The sequence below is a fragment of the Papio anubis genome, chromosome 14, assembly GCF_008728515.1.
Source record: "Papio anubis isolate 15944 chromosome 14, Panubis1.0, whole genome shotgun sequence".
Classification (NCBI taxonomy): domain Eukaryota; kingdom Metazoa; phylum Chordata; class Mammalia; order Primates; family Cercopithecidae; genus Papio; species Papio anubis.
In genome coordinates, this window is record NC_044989.1 from 84,808,230 (window position 1) to 84,824,810 (window position 16,581).

At 42.1% G+C, this 16,581-nt stretch overlaps 1 long non-coding RNA gene across 1 annotated transcript in view; it reads right to left on the bottom strand.

The window, feature by feature from the left end:
* Nucleotides 1–428: 428 nt before the first annotated feature.
* LOC116270305 overlaps nucleotides 429–16,581 on the bottom strand; it is an 80,670-nt gene continuing 64,517 nt past the window's right edge. The window contains exon 3 of the long non-coding RNA XR_004178328.1: nucleotides 429–15,415. This is a non-coding gene — a long non-coding RNA (uncharacterized LOC116270305). The remainder of the gene's footprint in view (nucleotides 15,416–16,581) is intronic.

Below are 16,581 nucleotides of genomic sequence, written 5' to 3' on the forward strand. Positions count from 1 at the left end.
ATGCACTGAGTTTAGTTATGTAAGATGTCTTCAAACCAGAAAAATGTCAGTAATTATTGAAGCTAGGTAATGGATTCAGAGTTTATTATTTTATACTTTCCACTCTTTTATACATTTAAACATTTCTAAAATAAAAAGGGAAAAAGGTCTCCAAAATATACAGTGATTCAGCATTAAAATGAAATGCTTATTGTGTTTTCAGAAAGGGAGAAAAATAGAGCAGTGAGGTGTCAATATGATATTAGCAAAACAAATGCTTGACATTGAAGGAATGACTGAAATTTCACATTTTCTTAGAAAATAATAAGCAAGCCCTTTCCAGGACCTAAGAAAGAAAGCTGTCTACAAGTGGATGAAGCATGTAATATTTTGTTACTGAGATTGAAGGCAGGAGGAATTGCCTAGGTTTTTGGAATTTGTTTAAGAAATTTTGAAACAATGTAACCAAGTTATGAGTTATGGTAGACTACCATTATGCTGTTGTCATAGTTTAATACATAAAATAATGGTATACCTTCCCTTCTATTGTGTCTTAGAATCAATAAAACAGTATTTTCAATGTTGAGTATTTCCAGTGTTGGCTATCCAAGGCAAAATTTTAAAATATGCATATTTACAGAAAGAGATGAAGAAGATTCTGTTCACCAAAGTTCCTCTTAGGAAGAATCCTGCATTTGTCTAGAAGAAACACTTTAATAAGAGACAGTACAGTGTGGGGGCTGAGATCATGGGCTCTGAAACACGGCTGTGTATGTTCGAATCCCAGCTCTGCTGCTTGTTAGCTGTGTGACATTAGACAAGTTACTTAACTCTTCTATACCTCAGTTTTCTTATCTGCAAAATGAGGATATTGAAAGTAGATCTTTCAGAGGTTGTGTAAAGATTAAATGAAATAGTACTTGCAAAGAATTAAAACTAGTACCTGGCACAAAGGAAGTTTTCAATAAGCTGTTATGCCATGAAGGAAAGAGAAAGAGCAATCTGTTCACTCCCGGAGAAGAGATGGCCAGGAGATGGGCAGAGAATTCAGAGAGAGGGATCCCAAGAGACAGCAAAAGCCTTTCCTAAACCATGATGTGTATTTATTAGGGAAAATCTGACATTAAAGGTGAATACTAAGTATAACAGGAAAAGCACATGTCACAAAAGTAGAAGCAGAAGAGGCCCTGAAAAAGCAAGTCCCAGGAATTCATAGAGTTAAGTAATCAGCTATGGATCCTCGCATGCCATGCATTTTGGGGCTAAATGAGGTTACACTGAGTTAAATGTATATACCTTCCTCCTTCTCAAAGATGATAAATTGATCCCATCTTGGGTGCCAACTGTGGCCAATTAGAGTGTTGTACTATGAAGGATTAGCAATATCTGCCTTAGGCATGGGGGGACTAAGTCACAACACATGAATAACATTTCAGCCACATTGGCCTTAGGCCAGACCTGTGTCCCCTTGATATTAGAAATACAGTCAAAATGAGGAAAGCCCCACAAAAACCTCTCTGTTCCATGTGACTGGTCCAGGACCTAAGTATGTGGGACAGCCCTCTTCAGACTGCACCCTAAGGTCACACATCTGGATAGAGTTTGGGTGACTGATTCAAAATGCATCGAACAAGTATCACCACATAGGGATTGTCCAACCCAAATCAAGCACCCAGCAGGTGTCTAGGAGATTCTCAACCAATAAAAGATACAGGTATTCCATCCATAGAAGGGGAATTGGTGGCAACTAAATGAATTGAAAGTTGTAAAAGCTATATGCTGGCTTGAATTATGTTCATTGAAATGTGTAGAGAGAAAGGGGAGTGTAGTTCAGAATTAACATTGACTTAGCAATCATTCTGTTTAAATCTCTCATTATACAGAGAAAGAAATTGAGTTCCAAAGTTTATAAAATGTCAGAGGCAGGTCTAGAACCCTGAGCTCCTGAGACCTATCTAGCCCAGGGCCTTTCTTCTTGTAAGGTTGAAAATATAGGACATGCTGAGGGTTAACTGAAAAAATCAGCCCTTCACATCATCCTTGCTGTCCTCTCCTGCAACTCCAGGGAAAACTGGACCAATTGGGAAATTACCTGCTCCAAGAACATTGACTCCTCTAAAACTTCAGTCACTCTCTGCCATGTTGAACCATTCATGTGTGTTTCTTCTGAATTCCAAGCCAGAGGAAATATCTTAAGTTGTATCTGTTGGAACCCTGTATCAGAGTTTATCAGTAGACTGCAGAAGAGCTTCTAGGTCATACGGTCTTAACAATGAGCAAGCCATTCTTTCTGCTGCAAATGAAAGCTTGTCCCCAAGTCTATCCCCAGTGGCCCACTGTGGCACTTTTTTCACTCTCTCCAGAAGACTCCTTTTAAATATACATGCTACTTTCGAGAGCATCTTCATAACCCATTTTGTTTGTGCAATTCAGAGAGAACAGACCAGGCCCATGACCTTGGATGAAAGGTCCAGGGAAATCCTTTTTTTATTTTTTTATTTATTTATTTTTTAGAGACAGTCTCATTCTGTCACCCAGGCTGGAGTGCAGTGGCATAATCACAGCTCACCGTAACCTTGAATTCCAGGCTCAAGAGATCCTCCCACCTCAGGCTCTGAAAATGCTGGGATTACAGGTGTGAGTCACCATGCCCAGCCCCAGGGAAATCGTTGAACCTCACCCACTTTATGATTGGTGAGGACCAGAGGCTGCTTCTTGCCCCTCCCCAGTAGTAAGGAATGTGGTGGTAGGAGGGGGTGGGGTCTGGTATAGGCAATGGCAGAAGCAATGCCTTTCTTATGTTAATCATTCACATTCATTAATGTTTGTAAAATCCATGTATGTCACTGTGTGTAGCTATGGTTCATTCCTTTTCACTGCTGGATAGTATTTCGTTGTATGCGTGCAGTACAATTTATTTTTCCACTTCTCTGTTTATAGGCACTTATGTTGCATCCAGTTTGGGGCAATTATGAACACAGCTGCTAAAAACATTGTTTTTTCCATGTGTCCACTTGTACATATATTTTTCTAGGCATAGACTCAGCAAAGGATGCCCTGGGGTGTCCTTCATAAAGTGTGAAAATCTTCAACTGAGTTTTCTGCAGCTTTTGCACCATCTTATGTTTCTACCAGTGTTACTGAGCATTTCCACTCTTCTGCATCCTCACCAACACAGGGTATTTCAGAGTGTTTAATTTTAGCCATATTCCCTGGCAGTTTTATTTTGCATTTCCTCAATGACTAATGAAGTTAAACACATTCTCACATATTTCTTGGCCATTTATATTTTCATTTTGTGATGAATGTATTAGATTCCTTTGCCAGTATTTCTTTCGTATTGTTTGCCTTTTTCTTACTTGGTGAAGGAGTTGTACATGTGTGCTGGGCACTGGTCTCTTGTCACGATAACTGTTGGAAATACCATTCCCACCCCCGTGGTTGGTCTTTTCACTTTCTTGTTGGTGTGTTTTGTTGAACAGAAATTCTTAGTTTTCATAGAGTTGAATTTATCTGTCTCTTCTTTAGAGTTAGTGCTTTCATGGTCTTATTTAAGAAATATTTCCCTGCTCCAAGCACATAAAGATATCGTTTCATACTCACTTCTAGAAGAATTATAGTTCTGCTGTTCACATTTAGATCTTTTATCCTTCTGGCATTAAATTTTAAAATGTCTCAAACTTCTTTGTCAAATTATAATGGGAACCATAGCATCATGTTCTTGAGCACTGGCTTGGAGGCTGCCTGTGTTTCAGTCATGGCTCAGACATTCACTAGCTGTGTGACTCTGACAGTCTGCTTTTCTTCTCTGTGCCTGTCTCCCAGCTGTAATAGTACCCACCAGAGCACTTTTCCGAGAATTAAATGAGTTAATATGTAAAAGTGTTTAGAAGAAAGAATGTCTGGCACACACTTAATGCTTTATAGGACTTAGCTACATCTTTTTTCTGCCCTTAAAGTTTCTCCTCGGCTCACTCAGACCCAATGATCATGCTTGCCATGCCTTAACAACAGCCGAGAAACATGACCCTATGGAAGCTCTGTGCTGTCATGATCAATATTCCGCCTGAAGAGTTTCTTTTCACCGTACAATGTTCTTGCATGTGTCAGTATTTATATGCTTCGCTTGCCATCTACAGGCACCTCAACCTTCTAAGAAAACGTGCCTAGTTCTGTCGACTTTAAGATCAGAGAGTTGTGGAATTCAATTCTCCCCAGATATTTGTTATGCTCCCTGGGAAGTAAAATAGCTCTGAAGGTGGTGGAAAAGAGAAAAATTTCTCAACTTTCATTCAACTAGGATGTACATTTCTGGGGACACTGCATGATCTGTCTGTCTTTTTCCTGTTACTGGGTGACACCTTTAAGACACCAAAAGTGGCTTCAAGCCAGAAAAGGAAAGGAACCAACATTTGTTGAAAGTTTTCTAAGTTATAATAAGTACTTCACGTATGTTATTTTATTTAAGCTACCCCATCAGTGAGAGAGGGAGGTAACTCACATGCAGAAGAGTCAGAAGTTCTGCATTCAGAACGAAGTCCTTCTAGCTTCCAGATGAAAACTCTTTCCAGCAGGCGGCCTCCCACAGAGGCACCACCTAGTAGACTTAGAATCATTCTGGCCTTCTTGAATGCCCCACGTATTTTAGACTTTTTTCTATTTGTCACCTCATCTGCATCCTGCTCCCTCCTCATGCTAGCCCTTGGTTGTGCTTTCAGCACCAAAACCTGTTCTCCCAGCGAATGCCAGTACCTGCAGCTGACCACCCACCGTGAATCTTAGACTGGGCCCCCTCTCCAAAATCTCATGCTAGCAGCTGCCCCTGTGGACTCTCTGTTAGGAATGGCAGTATATGAAGTTTCTCTTTTCTTATACAGACATGTTTATACAGGTCAATTTCTATGTCATTGTGCCTGTATGTACATGTAAGCAAAGACAGGCATGTAGCAGCAATGACTTGATTAATGGGAATGATCATTACATATAGTTATGCAATGAAACATGTATGATTCAAGTGAACACATAACATAAAATTTCATGTAACCTACCTGGTATTAACTTATATGAATCCTTCTAGTAAGTTGAAGTCCATTTTTAGAGTAATACGAGTAACAGGACATGAGCTATTATTTTTAAGAATTTACTCCAATGAGCAACTTCTAGGTTGAGTCTCTAAAGAACCTACTGGGATTAAGCTCTCCGACATAGCAGCCCTGATTCCGTATTCTCTGCAGATCTCAGAGTGCATAACACAGGTCTGGCATCCATAATGAGATCTTCAATGAATGCTTGTTGTGTACATAGATGAAAGAATGGATTGGATCCATTGACACGCAGCCCAATCAGCTTTCCACAGCCAGCTCCAGCCCTGTACCAATAATCACTAGGAATAAGAATTAGCACCCCGAGGCTGTCTAGAAGCCAGTCATCAGGTTCAGTCTTGCAAGCTAACTTTGACTTAATTAGGCAGAAACATTGACTCAAGCATCTCAAATTATTTAAACAGCAAGAGTTCAGATTGGCATCTTTCTTCACACCCCATAATAAGGGGCTTCACAGGCAGCAAACATTCAATAAATACTAACTGATTAACCTTCAGATATCTAGATAATTCTATTAACCAAATTCCTCCTTTGCTGTATGTGTATCCATTAATCAAGGTAAATATCCAAAGACACACATCTGTGTGTCCATCTTGCCGCCTCCACTGACCTCTGCCTCCACTGTCTGCATTTGTGGGCTGGCTGCTAAGGGACCAGATTTAATTACCAGATTTTAAGCACATTCCTTGTCTCCAAATCATGTGAGTTTGTTTTTCTATTTGAGAGTCTGGCGAAAGCTATATTCCCACCCTGTCACTTACTCAAGGAAATGTGTTACTCTTAGCAAGAGGATATCTCCCACAGTAGGAACCCGACAGCATCTGCAGAGCTGGTCCCAGCTTGCATCAGCCTCTATGGATTGCCAAACTACCACCTTAGGCTGCGCCTACTTGCCTTTTGCAGTGTGCCTCCAGAAAATGTCCAGACAGCCCCAGCAAACAGCCAGAAAAGGCTTGGTACTTGGATAGGAAGGTGACATATGGACCTCAACTCCCTAAATTGCTTTATGGTTTTTGCAGACCTGGAAGGGTATTTCTCAGAATGATTCCTGGCTACTAAATTGTTGGTCAGTCCAAGCACATTACTATCGCTTCTTCAACTACCAGTAGGCAAGGAGTCGATGGTAAAATAAGCTAGCGCTTAAACTTTAAGCAGTGATTAGACAGAATTATATACCCCCCCTCCCCCCAAATATTATTTGTTGAAATTCTAACCCCTGGTACCTCGGAGTATGATTATATTTGGAGGCAGCATCTTTTAAAAGGTAATGAAGGTAAGTTGAGTTCATATGGCTGGGACCTAATACAGTATGACTGGTGTCCTTATGAGAAGAAGAGACTAGGATATCAAATGATACAGAGAAAGGACCACGTGAAGACACTGGAAGAAGACAGATATCTACAAGCCAAGGAGAGAGGTCTTAGAAGAAGCCAACTTGACTGACATCTGGATCTCAGACCTGCAACCTCCAGAACTATGAAAAAATTAATTTCTGTTATTTAAGCCTGTGGCAGTTTGCCATGGCAGCCCAAGCACACTAATCCAGGCAGCAAAGAGCCTGAGGTAAACTGTGACCGTTTGCCACAATGGTCAACATCTTAAATGGTCACTGGAGGCAAATTGTCACAACTATTGAAGAATAGAGGACATTCAGGGGACAATGCACCCCTGCTCTTTATGTTAACTGATTACCAATATCTCTGTATCTGTTCTCTACCCCTGCATAACAAACCACCTAAAACTTCGCAGCTTAACACAATCACCATTTATTTGCTCACAATTCTGGGCCAACAATTTGGTCTGGAGCATCTGGGCAGCACTTCTGCTGCTGTCTCTAGAGGCCATTCACATGGATGCAGCCACCTGGCAGCTTGTCTCAGGGAGAGATGCTAGAAGATGGCCTGGTTCACATGCCTGGAAATTGGTGCTGGCTGCTCACTGCAGTGCCTTCATTCTCACACTCCAGCATGCTGGGCAGAATTGCTTTCCATGGTGGTCTCAGGTCAGCAATCCAAAAGAGCAATTGCAGAAACCCTAAGACATTTTGAGGCTGAGATTCAGAAGTCTCATAACATCACTTCAAACACATTCATTTGGTTAAGTAAGTCACATGGTATCTTAGTGCATTTACCACTATTATAACAGAATACTACAGACTGGGTAATTTATAAAGAAAAGAAATGTATTTCTTATACTTTTGGAGGCTGAGAAGTCCAAAGGCCCTGCATCTGGCAAGGGCCTTCTTGCCGCATCATCCTATGGCAGAAGCGAGAAGGACAAGAGAGCACCTAGGAGAGAGAGTAAGAAAAAGGGAGCCAAACTTGCTTTCACAACAAAGCCATTCTCAAGATAGCAAAGCCACTCTCAAAATAATTAATCCACTCCTGCAACAATGACATTAATTCAGTCATGAGGGTGGAGTCCTCATGACCTAATCGCCTCTAATTAAGCCCCATCTTCCAACACTGCTGCATTAAGGATTGCATTTCCAACATATGAACTTTGGGGGACATAGTCGAACCATCACACAGGGCCAGATTCAAAGGGAGGAAAATTCCACCCACTTTTTCATGGGAGGAGCAGTAAAGTCACAGTGCCAGGGTGCATGTGCACAGGAGGGGAGGAATAGTTGCAGCCATCTTTATGAACAGGTCACTACACTCTCTTTCTATCATCACGATCATTTCCCTGATTACAAGCCAGGTCCATGCCCTGTCCCAGCATTTAGAAGGACAGGGGCCAGACTTACATGTGTGAGTATGCCTTAATGATTGCAACACTTGTTCATTATCCATCCATTCCACAAATACAAAATGAAAAATCTATTCTTGGAATACAAAGGTGGGTGTGATATAATGCTCACCTTCAAAGAAAGTTCAGTTACTAGGGTCATAGAGACACAAATAAGCAGATCAAAACAGAATTGTGTAGAGAGTAGTCAATTCTTGGGAGAAGCAGGTCAAGAAAGGTTTCATACAGGAGGTGACTCTTGCCCTAAGTTCAGAATGGTGAGGTACTTGTGAGGTGAACTGTGATAAGAGGGCAAAGATCTGGGAGAGAGATGATTTTTGAGTAGGAGGTAGCACCACCTCGTGGCAAGGGAAGGGGGAGGTTTCTCTGCCATACTAAGGAGCATGAGCTTTCTCCGCAGGAAACAGACTTTGAAACCTTTCAGGTATGGGCATGTTATCGTCCTACTTGCAATTTGGCAAAATGTGCAGGGTGTTCTTGAGGCAAGGGGATCAGTGAAGGGGCTTCTCCAATTACAGTTTTGTAGTTGCAAACAACAAAACTCTGACCAATTGAAGCAAAAGAGGAATGAATCAAAGGCAATGGAGGTACTCACAGGGTTGAAGGGGAGGCTGGAGAACGAGAACTCTCAGAATATGGAACAGCTCCAGAAAGTGTGAAGACAAGATCCAACCATCTGTCTGTTCCCCGCATAGAACCTGCTGACAAATACGTAGATTCAAACCATTCCTCCCATTTTGATCCTTCTGTTTCAGGGTCACAGTTTTGGAAGAGAAGATCTAATTGGCTGAACTTACGTCATATGCTGCTTGCTGGAGGTTGTGGGAACTTCCATTTATACCCTTTTGATTAGAAGTATGGGTGACAACCTGAGACTTGTGATTTGGTTTCTGAAGTGGGGGCAGTCTTGTGGGGCTCCAGGGCTGGAAGGGAATCCCCAGGGATCTCTCAGAGGAGTCTGTGGCAAGAGGCCCAGCACCCACCCTCATTGCTTCACAAGACAGAGGTAATTCCCAAGAAGGAAACCAAGATGCTGTTGGGAGGTAGAATGGAAGCTCGATAGCCTAAAATGAACAACACTCACTATAGAGCCATTCTGTCTGTCTGGATATCTGCCTAAGTGACAGACATCAAGGCCCATCTGCCTCCATGGAACAGCATAAGTGTAGAGTGAGAGAATGAGTCCAAGGGGCACAGGTATCCAGAACCATAATTTGGCCACACCTAGATGCCTATGTCCCCAACTCTAACTCTTTTCTAGTGGCACTCCCTCTTCTGAAACACAGAATTTAACCAAGATTTTTCATTTTTTTCCTAAAGTGAATCAAAAATTTCAAACAAAATAACTACTTCAATAGTGCCTTTGTGAGTACTTCTGTTGATGAAGATTGAAGAGGTCACCCACCTTCCTCACTAAGTTTCCCAAGCATTCACTACCTAGGTTTAGAGACAGACACACACACACACACACACACACACACACACACACGCATGCCCCAAGGACTCTACTAAGAAGAGGTTTCTTGCATAATATCTCATCTTTAAAATTCTTCTGACTCAAAGAAAACTTTTATTTCCCTTAAAATGGTTTCCATTACGAACCAAAAAGACGAGGGCTTGGGAGTTTCCCATTAAAGTAATAACCATGTTAGCTAACAGCCCAAAGCTATGTCATGGGTCACCAGCTCCCAGCCCACCATTAATTGTGAGACAATATTATTAATGTAGTGCTTTGCAAAGTCACTTAAAGGGTTAGACTTTCCAAATCAAATCTGAAGATATAGTTTATCTCCCATTTGGCAAATATTGCTCTTGAGGATGCAGAACATTTGCCTTGTTCCAACTTCTCCAGACATGACCAACCCAAACCCTGGGCCCTGTCTGATCTCCGCCGCTGAAAGAGGTGAGGGTGAACCTGGCTTCTGGGGCAGACGTTATGGGACCATAAACTTTAGAGGCCTGACAAATCTTAGAGTCTATGAAAGAACAGTAGTAATCAATTTAAGAACCTTGTTCAGACATTAGGCTTCAGCACAGAGTCCCAGATTTGAGAGCAGAAATTTTAGGTGTGATTTCTATCAACCTCCACTTCCCAGCCCTGGAATCTTGGGATAATTGTTTTTAACTTTCAGGCACTTACTGATTTATGAAGTGGGGATAACAATACTGTGATGCTGTGATATAATAATAAATATATATTTAATCTTCATTCCCAGCTTCTGACCGGGGCTCCTAAAACCCTTATAATTTCCTAAGAGATAAAAGCAATGGGAGCATGTTTTGCTGTGTTTTGTTTTTGTCCCCACTCCCTGAAATAGCTGCCGGGTGATAAAGAGAAAAAATATATATCTTGTTATTCATAACAAGACTCCTTCAACCACACCTAAGTTTATGTTAACAGAGTGATCTCCAGAAACACAGAAGAATGGGGAGCTGTTTGCCAGGGGAACAAACCTGTGGGTAAAGGGTTTCAGCCCCACCCCCTGACCTCCAGGGAGGCGAGAAGGGCTGGAGGTCATCACCAATGGTCAATGATGTAATCAGTCATGCCTACATAACAAAACCACCATAAAATCCCTAACCAAAGGGTTTGTGAACTTCTGAGTTGGTGAACAAGACGATACATTTTCCGGGAAGATGGTGCGCTTCAAAACTCCGTGTGGACAGAAGCTCCTGTGCTCGGGACCCTTCCAGACCTCTGTGTATCTCTTTATTTAGCTGCTCATTTGTGTATTTTTAAATATCCTTGTAATAAATTGGTAACAGTGGGTAGACTGTTTCCTTGGATCCTGTGAGCTGTTCTAACAAATTATTGAACATGAGGAGAAGGTTGTGGGAACTTCCATGTATAGCCTTTTGATTAGAAGCACGGGTGACAGCTTGGGACTCGTGATTTGGTTTCTGAAGTAGAGGCAGTCTTGTGGGACTCAGCCCTTAATCTATGGGGTCTGTGCTAATTCCAGGCAGTTAGTGTCAGAATCGAGGTAACTTGTAGGACACTTAGGCAGTGTTCCAAGAGGCGGTTAATGTCGGGGAAAAATAAAATCCACACATTTGGCTCCAGAAGTGTTGCGTTGAGGCAGGATAGGTAGTCAAGAAGTAACCATGTTCTCAGGGTGGGGCAATCACGGTGGCCATACAGTCAACACAATAAGCCCCAGCACTCACATTATAATTAAGCTTACCCCAGCAAAGCTATCTCCAGCAGGGAATCCCGCTCCCCACTCACTCCCAGAGAGCATGTACATTGTAATTTCACCTGTCCTCAAACTGACCCTTTGCACATGATAATAGTAGAAAAACATACCCCAGCGTGGAGATGCTAATTAGACATGCAATATATGAAAAAGCATGTTACAGCTACTGTGACTGTGCACCAAGAACATGCTTACTAGTAACACCTCTTCCCACCCATTTATGAATGGTCATGTAAGACTCCCATGAAGGGAGTCTCCCTAGTGCCAATCTTTGCTGTCTCATCCTTATGAGCAGCTCGCCCTGAATCCTCTCTGTATTCTGCACCTAGCTTTCAGAATATTCTTCTCCTTTGCAATAAGTTGCTCTGTGCTGCATCTCCTTTGCTGTGCATGTCCTGTGTAAATTCTTTTAAACAAGGAAGACAAGAACTGAGGTTTCACAACAGCCATCGACAGTGTGAGTAGAGAAATAGTTTTGCCTTTTAAATACCTAATCTGCCTGCCTCAGAGGTTGCTTATAAAAAGGTCAAATAAAAACAGTATACAGACCTCATAAACTGTAACTCCCATGTCAGTGAGTGGAAAGTGGCATTTGTGTCTATTTAGCATTCGCATGGCTCTGAGAAAAAGTTTTAAAAATATCATCTTGCTCTCACTACGCACACACTACCTGTGTCTGTTTCTCAGTCAATCTTGCATTGGTTTGCTTGCTAAGGAAGAGAAAAGTCACTGGTCCTCAGAATCTTGAAAGACAAAGTTCTACAAGGTGAATCAAGCCATTTATACTTTGAAAATCCTCCCATGAGAACTGATGTTACCAGCCATCCTCAAAATGTGTCTGAATTTCTCCTCTCCTTCCTGTTTTATTCTTCTTACCTCCATTTTTCCCTCATTTTTTTTCTGGATTTATCTTGCTGACTCATGGATTTATTTATCCACACATCAATGCTTGTGCCCACCTAAGTCCCTACTATGTCCTACTAAAACCCTGGACAGGTTCTCTTTCATGTAATGGGTCAACACCACCAACTGAGGGACCATGGATAGGTTGTTATTGAGCAGGTGTTCCAGAAACATAATTTTTTTTTTATTCTCCATGACTTCCCTGTGCCTCGTACTTGAGGATGGTAACGTGGGCCTTGTTGAGTCCTCCGTGTATGTAAAGTCTAGTCCTTGTGTTTTTGTGTGAAAGAAGCCGAGTAAAACCCCTATTTAGAAGCACATAAAAGATATAGCTAAATGCCACAAAGTGTCTGCTATAGGGATCTCTTGGGGGGCATTTTCAAAAACTTCATCCTTAGTAGGCTAATGTAATTTGTCCAAACACAAAGAACTAGTACATGGCTGGGATTTGAACCTTGGTCTGACTCCAAGCCCTACACTGTCAATACTAAAATGAAGGCAAAGCCAATGAGAAAATCGTGAGTGTACCCTTGTCAGAAGCTGCCTCCAGAAGAGAGGGAAACCACCTGTGGAACCAGAGCTTCACCACTCCCCCTACCCGCCCACCGCCAGCCCGCCAAGCATCGGCAGCTCCTGAGTGCAGAACAACCACAGCAAACCTTTACCTTTGAACCTCTGAACAACACTTTACCCTCCGCCAAGAACTTGCATAACTTGCATCCTCACAGCAATGGAGAATAGGGGTTCCTGGTCCCCTTTCACAGGGTAGTGGGTTGAATTGTGTCCCCCAAAAATGCATGTTCATTAGGAACCTCAGCATGTGAAATAAGGTCTTTGGAAATAAGGATTTGGAAATAAGGTCTTGCAAATGTAGTTTAAAAATTTCAAGATAAAATTATCTTGAATTTAGCGTGGGTCCTAAAGCCAATGACTTGTGTCTTTATAAGAGAAAGGAGAGAAATACTGGGCTATCCAGAGAAACCCAGAGGAAAAGGTCATGTAAAGATAGAGGCAGAGATCAGATGGCAGCCCTAAGCCAAGAAGCACCACGGATTTCCTGCAGCCACTAGAAGCTGAAAACCAGCAAGAAGGGATCCTCCCTAGAGCCTTACCAAATAGCATGGCCCTGCCCTGTGAATGGGAGACTGTGAGAGCACATGTTTCCGTTGTTTTAAGCCACCAGGTTTGTGGTCCTTTGATATGGGAGTCTAGGAACCTCACAAACATAGTGAGAACACTGAGGCTCATAGATGCTACCTGACCAACCAAGTACACAGGATATGTGAGAAAACTCAGGGTCATAGCTTGGGTTCCCTGATGAGGATTAGGGCATAGGTAATTTACTGGGAGAAGTGCAGCAATGAAGTAAGGGAACAGAATAAAGTGGGCATTATGAAGCCAGCAACCACAACAGAGAACTGAATCATAATTCCACAGGCAGGTTCTAGAAACAGTGCAGATAATTCACCTCATAATTATCACCCCAAGGGGCAAAGGAGCAACGGGCATTTATGCCTCAATTCCCATGAGTCATGGGTGAGTACTGCCCAGCCTTTCTGGCCTGGCATAAGTGAAGGCCCAGTGGCTTTCTGCTGCTTTGGGGCAAGCTCTCAGACACAGAGAGAGTGGCTACTAGGAATCAAGTCAGGAGCACCCAGGCATGGGAAGGCCTAAAGGATCCAGGCGGGGTCTGGACCTCTTTTATTCCATCTGGGTCATGATAAGGAGAAGCTGTGTACTCCGACAGCTTTGCCCTAAATGATAGACATAGGCAGAAATGTTGACTACAATACCTCATGAAGCTGTTAATTTACACTCCTCCAAAGCACTGTGTTACTCACCACTTACCACCTGTTTATTTCCTGACTGTGCTGCAAATTCAGCAATCAGTGATTTCAACAAGTTAACACGTATTCTAATTCTTCATGTTGGACAAAGGAAGGAGTAAATTAATACCCAGTGACAAACAATGCCACATAAAACAGATGGATACAAGTAGACCACAGGATATTAGTCCTCATCTGAAATTTTATTCACAAAGTTACAAAATCCCAAAGCTACATCTGTTCACATGAAGCCTTCTAATTCCTAGGGACACAAGAAATTCCATAGTGGGCATACCTAATCCAGGAGCCTCTCTCTAAAAGTATAGCCTGGTGTGGATTCTGGGAAGTCAAAGTTGCCGTCCATGTCTAAGTCAAATGATTAGGAATAAGAATACTTACCTTCCCTAAAATCCAGTTGCTACGAATGCTATATATAAATATTTGCTTAAATCTTCTTTAAACCTGTTTATCATTTTAATAACCCTCTTTATGATAAACAAGTTTCATAGATGTAATCTTAACTTCACCTGACCAAGTCTTACCTCCCTTACAATATAAGGCAGAAACTCTTAGTTCTGGTATAAATAGCTAATACGAAGAACAATGTCTTTAAAGCATTTAATAAGCACTTATAATGTATCAGATACTCTGTTAAACCATTTTCATATTGTATTTAATCCCTACATAAACTATATAAGGTAGATACCATTACTTTGTTATTTTGCAGATGAGGAAATTGAGGATTAGAAAGGTGAAGTTGCTTGCAATCACTCAGCTAATGAAAGGCATATGCTTTTCCTGAGGGACTGCAGTAACAGACAGTCCTAAACAAAGTATAAAGAAATGAATAACACACACTCCGTGCCCTCAGGATCACTTATAGCCAGGATAACAGAAGCCAGACAGCTACCTACAACATAAGGCAGAATGCCCTCCGCCTGCTTCTGTCATAGTTTGCTTATTCCTCACCAGCATGGGGTAGAGAGTGTTTGTAAGAGACCCACAAAGCTTTAAAATCCCAGACACCCAGATTACACAGCGGACAAATTAAATCAAAATCTTGGGGAATGGGACAGAGTTAGTCCCAGCATCAGTAATTGTGAACGCTCCCCAGGTGGCTTCAGTGAGCATCTAGGATTGAGAATTACTGTGCTAGGATTGGTAACATACAATTCAGAAGTGACTTCCGTAAAGCATAATATGGGGTTGATTTCAAACTCTATCTGGACATTTTATTTAACATATATCATAGCCAGAGCTTGTGTGCTTGGTCTCATGGGCTGAAATCATGCCTTTCCAGGAGATGACTGTGCAGCCAAGGGTGAGAACCACTATTCTAGTGTTGCAGGAAAGTGTTCTGGGATTTCTTGGAGGAAAGGAAGGAGGGTGAGATCTGAGCAGGCCAGGCTCAGAGTCACATATCCCAGCTTGAACCTGAGCATCTCTGCTTTTGTCTTGTTTATATTGTGGGCCTCTGCCTCAGGTTTCCAGAAAAGAACGGGCTCTGTTGCCGCAGAAATAAGTGTGAAAACCACCGTCTTAAGGTTCTTAGATGTCAAGAGTCCACAGGGTTCTTGTGTCAAGAAAACTATTTCTCAGCATCATCTTCAAGGTTACCTACTGGCACTTTGGTTACTGGAGTTCTTGTGTGCAGTTGCTGAAAAGCAAAGAATTGCTGGAATTAGAAAAATACCATAACTTAATGAAAGTGTCAACAAATACCATAAACTTAGAGTTTGTGGGAGCCTTCACCTATTCATTCACTGCATATTTATTGTCTACTATGTTTTAGATGCTGAGGGTACACCTTGAAGTTGAGAGACAAGGTCTGGCTTTTAGGAAGCGTCTATTCTATTAAAATACAATTTGGTCAGGCACAGTGGCTCACACCTGTAATCCCAACAATTTGGGAGGCCGAGGTGGGAGGATCACTTGAGTTCAGGAGTTCAAGACCAGCCTGAGCAATATAGTGAGACCCCATCTCTAAAAATAATAATAAAAATAAAATTTGTAGCATGCCATTGATTTGCATTGGGTTCCTAGCCCAACGGATCAAACCAATATGTGGTAATTCATACTAAATGAAACACATTAGGAGTATACTCATGTAACAAACAGCTGAACTTCAGTCAATGGTAGGTGGTCAGTTGATTCAAGTAAGACAAAATGCTGAGCTATAATAAGTTGTTCTTTTTACACAACTTCCCCTTTCTGTCCATAAATACTGCTGTCTGATCACGTAGCACACAGAAGCTCTTTGACCCTGTTCTGGGTCTGGGGGCTGCCAGATTCATTTCACTCATCATTTTTGTTGTTGTTTTTTGGGGTTTTTTGCTCATACAAACTCGGATAAATTTAAACTTGAGATTTTTCCTTTTTAACAATTCTAATGGGGAAGACAAGCAAGGGACAAATGTATAAGTGAGATAAGATGCATAATACACGTCTTTCATTCGCAGGCCTGTCTGCATGCAGCCCTGTAGAGGAGGGCCTCTGCCAGATGGTGCTCCTGCTCTGTCCCCCCAGCTTCAGAAGAGTCACTTTCCTTTCTAGCGAGGCTGGGGGGTCCTCCACAGCTCAGTCCGTGGGGATCAGCTGGCATTTGCCACCACTGCTGCTGCTGTGGCCCCGTCCTCAGAAGCTTATCTGAGATCTGATGGAGACCGAGAACCAGCTTGCCTTTTAGGGGCACCCAAAGGTCTTAGTTTCTCTACATCAGAAGGGTCCTTTGCTAATGAGGAGTTCGCTCTTAGGAGATCTTTACCTCCCCAAGGCTACTTGGCTTCCATACATTTTTGAAGTATCCGAAAGCCCATCCTGTGA